Consider the following 4,917-nt stretch of genomic DNA (forward strand, 5'->3'; position numbering starts at 1 on the left):
TTCCCCTCTCTCCCTCCCTCCCGCCTCCTCCCTCCTTCCTCCCACCCAGGCAGTTTCTCTTGTCACCAGCGCTTCCATGATAATAAGGATAAGGGCTAACTAATGCCAGGCCCTGCTCTATCATCTTTACATGTATCACCTCTTTTCAGCCACATGACAGCCACATGGGCGGAAGCAGTCATTCCTCTCATTTTGCAGATAGGACATCTAATACAGAGAAGCTGGGAATTTGCTCCGAGCCACCCACAGCTAGGCAGTGGGCGAACAGAGTTAGGACCAGTCGTTCTGGCTTCAGAGCTATGCTCTTTTTTTTTTTCTTTTTTGGCACCACACACACACACACAAATCTATATTTTTATATTTGTTGGGGGAGTAGAGAAGAAAGTAGCCCCTATACTGGGTCCTATTCAGTGGCAGCTTCTTGTTCCATAGGGTTAAGGAAGACTTTCAGGAAATAAAAGTTGTTTGGAAAAATCCAGGTGGAGTTGCTCTGTATGTTGTGATGGGTAGAAGGGATGAAGTGAAGTGTGAAGGCCCCTCACACCCTCCCATCTTGCCTCAGACTATGTCCTGGAACCCTGGGGGCAGAGAAAGCGCCACTTTCATTCCTGCTTCTTGGGATTGTTGACGGCCACGTGGTGATAGAGAACGACAAGCAGGAAGAGCGACATGCCCGGCATTTGGCGAAGATGGCATGCTGCACATCTGTGATCATGTTGATCAGCTGGGCTCAGCTCCCCAGACCTGTGTTCTTAACCTTGACACCACATTGTGCCATCCATGTGACCTCAGATGGGGAGAGTGTCCATGACTTCTCACCTGACACTGATGCCACCTCTTAAGTATTTCATGAAGCTGCCTCTGTCGATTCTTCTGCCCCACTGCTCCCACTGCCGGCTGGACTGGTCCCCAGGCCCTGGAGCAGAGCACTGGACTCTGGATCATCCCCTGCTGGCTCCAGGCTCCCACTCCTCTGATCATCCTCCTCACTGCCACAGAAAGCTGGTCCTGCAGCTCCTTTGACCCAGTCGCTGAATGGTCCCCAGCTCCTTGCCTCTGGCCTCTGTTTCCAGTCTTTTCCCTCTCTCCCTCTACCACCTGTACCAGCATTCTGTGAACATAAGGCTTTTCCTGCCTTGAGGCCTTTGCACATGCTGTTCCTTCTGCCTGGAATGACTTTCCTGTCTTCATCCCGGTGACAGACTGTATCAAGACTCAACCCACCTCAGCATCCCCTTCTTGGGGAAGCCCTTGCTAACTCCCTCTAGCCAGCAGAGCAAGTCACCTCCTGATGCATGCTTGGGAGCTTGAGGCTCTGTGGAAGCAGTCTAGCTCCCCTAAGGCATGCTGAAGAGGTCATATGGCCAGACTGCATGGAGATAGAAATGTCTGAGGATCCCCAGCTCTCCTTGCCCTGAGCTGAGTCTTCCCAGTCAGGAACCAGTTATGTGAGTGAGTGGCTTCAGATGATTTATAGAAGCCAGGCTTCGAGCTGCCCAAGCTGATGCCAAGTGGAGCAGGGATGTGTTGGCCCTGCCAAACCTTGGCCATAGTGCAGATTTGTGAGCAAAATAAATGTTGTTTAAAGCCATCACATTGGACTTCCTTGGAGGTTCAGTCATTAAGACTCTGCACTTCCAATGCAGGGCATGAGGGTTCAATCCCTGGTCAGGGAAGGTCCCACGTGCCACGTGGCCAAAATGTTAAAACCAAATAAATAAATAAAATTGGGCCTTAGCAAAAACAAACAAACAAACAAGAAAAACCCATCAAGTTTTGGGGGTAGGTTGTGATCTAGTATTAAATAACCAGAACAATCATTATTAACACTCTGGTATCTTTTAATTTTTTTCTCTATTTCTATGTCTCTGTATTTACAATCATTCCCTCCATTTCCATGGACAATTGGTTCCAGGACCCACTCAGATACCAAAATCCACAGATGTTCAAGTTCCACAGTTAGCTACCCCTATCTGCTGTCCCACTGCCATGGTCTAACCATGATCATGTAGGACAGTAGTACATATTTACTTAAAAAAATAGGAGTATAAGGGGACCTGTGCAGCAAAGGGTCAACTGTATATTTATGCTTTATCATGTTTCCTCCCTTCAACATACAGTAGTTATTTTTTGTCTAAACATCTACTTTGTTTTGAATAACTGCAAAGTACTCCATTGCATAGCTTTACTATAATTTTTATAAGTATATGCTACTGTTTTTATAATTACACCCTAGATGTTTAGTGTATTTCATTTCATTGCTATTATGAACGTTGTGTGAATAGTCTTAGACAGCATTTAGGATAACTGTCAGATACTTCCTCATGAAATTCTGGGTTAAAAGGTAAAGTCTTTGGTACAGAATTAATCATCTTCCCATGGCTTTTCTTACAAGTCTCCTGTGTCTATATTCTATTTTGGAAGAGGAAAGCATTCCACTGTTGGGAGGCCAGGTTCTTCCTCTGAACCTCACTCTACTTAAGACTTGGATCACTTGGTTTTTCTGACTCTCATCTGCAGCATCAGTTTTCCCTTCTTTACTATTATTCCCATCAGCATGCAACCATGTTCTAGTAACTCTCTGCCATCTCTACCCTAGGTCCTATATTACCCTCCACCACTGCTCCTATTCACCATTACATTTCTGGAAAGAGTTTTTTTTTAAAGCCAGGATCAAAAGTAGAAGTAGTTAAATTCACAAGATTAATGGGGAGACTTAAAAAACATATATCTATTAGTAACTAATGAATTAAGATGATAAATAATCAGAAAGAATATAGGTATAGAAAGGATATAGAATATTTGAGCAATCATATAATACATATTCTTTTGAAGTTTACACAAAGCATTCATCAAAACGGACCATATGTTCATCCATTAAGCAGCTCCCTGAATTTCAAGGGACTAGAAGCAAAGTATGTTCTTTGACCACAGAGGAATTATGCTAAAATGTAGTTTCAAACCAGATCTAAAAAACCCCCAATGTTTGAAAGTTAAACAGAGCACTTCTCAATAATCTACAGGTCAATTAAGATATTTCAATGAAAACAAAATATTTTAAACTAAATGGCAATAAAAATATGATATATCAAAACTTGTGAGATGCAACTGGAGCTATACTTAGAAATTTATAGCCATGAATACACACGTCAAAAAGAATAGGAAGGTTGAATATCAATTATCTAAGTAAAAACATTTATTTATAATATCCAACTCAAGAGAATAGAAAGAGTAGTTAATTAGAAATTAGAAGGTAAGAAATTATAATAAAGTAGAAATTTTGAAAATAGAAAAAAGTAAATGTAACAGAATATCATCAACATTGAAATTCATTCTTTAAAAATACTAATAAAATTGTAAGCCTTAATAAAATAAATATAAAAGAAAGAAGACATATTAATAAATTACCAGTATTAGAGATAAAAGAGGACCTAGAGATTCCATAGATACTAAGATGATAATAAGAAGATATAATAAAAATTTCAAGCCAAAATATTTTAAAAATTTAAGTGAAATGGACAAATACCTAGAAGTACTAAACTTACACAAAGAGAAATAGACAATTGGAATAGTGTTATTTAAATAATTGAATCTGTAGTTTAAAACCATTCAACAAACAAGCAACCTTAAAGACCTAGATGGGACCACTAACAAAACAAATGTTTGGGAAAACATTTAAGGAAGAGATAAACACCATTGTATACAAAGTCTTCTATTAAATTAGAAAAAATGGGAGTCAGTGGAGGGATTTCCAACTTGTTTTAGAAAGACAGCATAATTTTGACACCAAAATCTAACAGGAATCTTACAAGAAAGGAAAATTACAGGTTGATCTCATAAACATAGATGCAAAAATATTAGATAAAATATTAGTAAACTGAACCCAATGCTACATAATGATAGCACATCATAATCAAATTGGGCTCATAGAACAGGAATGCATGGTAGGTACAACACTAAAAATCAACAATGTGATTTACCACCTTATCAGGAAAGAGAGGGGTAAATCATATTATCATCTCAGATAATCAGAAGCACCTGCTCCAGGCTTTCAAAGAGGAGCTAGTGATACAATGAAGCAAGGGCGGTGACATCCTTTCTGGTGACATCAGTCAAAATGGGAATAGCAATGGCACCCCACTCTAGTACTCTTGCCTGGAAAATCCCACCGACGGAGGAGCCTGGTAGGCTGCAGTCCATGGGGTCTCTAAGAGTCGAACATGACTGAGCGACTTCCCTTTCACTTTTCACTTTCATGCATTGAAGAAGGAAATGGCAACCCACTCCAGTGTTCTTGCCTGGAGAATCCCAGGGATGGTGGAGCCTGGTGGGCTGCCATCTATGGGGTCGCACAGAGTTGAACACGACTGAAGCGACTTAGCAGCAGCAGCAGCAGCAACCTGGTGGCTCAGACAGTAAAGCGTCTGTCTACAATGTGAGAGACCTGAGACCTGGGTTCGATCCCTGGGTTGGGAAGATTCCCTGGAGAAGGAAATGGCAACCCACTCCAGTACTCTTGCCTTGAAAATCCCATGGATGGAAGAGCTTGGTGCAGGCTACTATCCATGGGGTCACAAAGAGTCGGGCACGACTGAGCGACTTCACATTACATCACATCACATCAACCTGGACATAGAAGTGACATCTGTGTCCAATGCCTGACTTGTGGCCTCTTGTTCCCAGTAGTGGTCTGTTTGTCTTTCTCATTGGATCCGACCAGTGGCCATGATTCCAGGCACCCTTTTTCTCTGCCCATTTTTGGATCCTGGTTGCCCAGCCTTCCCAGTGAAATTAAATGTGATTCAATGGTCTGTCAGTTTACATCCCCTGAAGTTGGTTCTGCTGCATGTAATTAAGAACCCAACTGACAGAGCAGGACAGAAGCTGGGTCAATCTGAACTTTTCCCAGTCTGGCTC

General features: G+C 41.8%; 1 pseudogene; it reads right to left on the minus strand.

The window, feature by feature from the left end:
- Window positions 1-374: 374 nt before the first annotated feature.
- On the minus strand, window positions 375-715 carry LOC133256544 (dolichyl-diphosphooligosaccharide--protein glycosyltransferase subunit 4-like; annotated as a pseudogene).
- Between the last annotated feature and the right edge of the window lie 4,202 nt (window positions 716-4,917).

Source organism: Bos javanicus, chromosome 11 (genome assembly GCF_032452875.1).
Source record: "Bos javanicus breed banteng chromosome 11, ARS-OSU_banteng_1.0, whole genome shotgun sequence".
NCBI classification, from domain to species: Eukaryota; Metazoa; Chordata; class Mammalia; order Artiodactyla; family Bovidae; genus Bos; species Bos javanicus.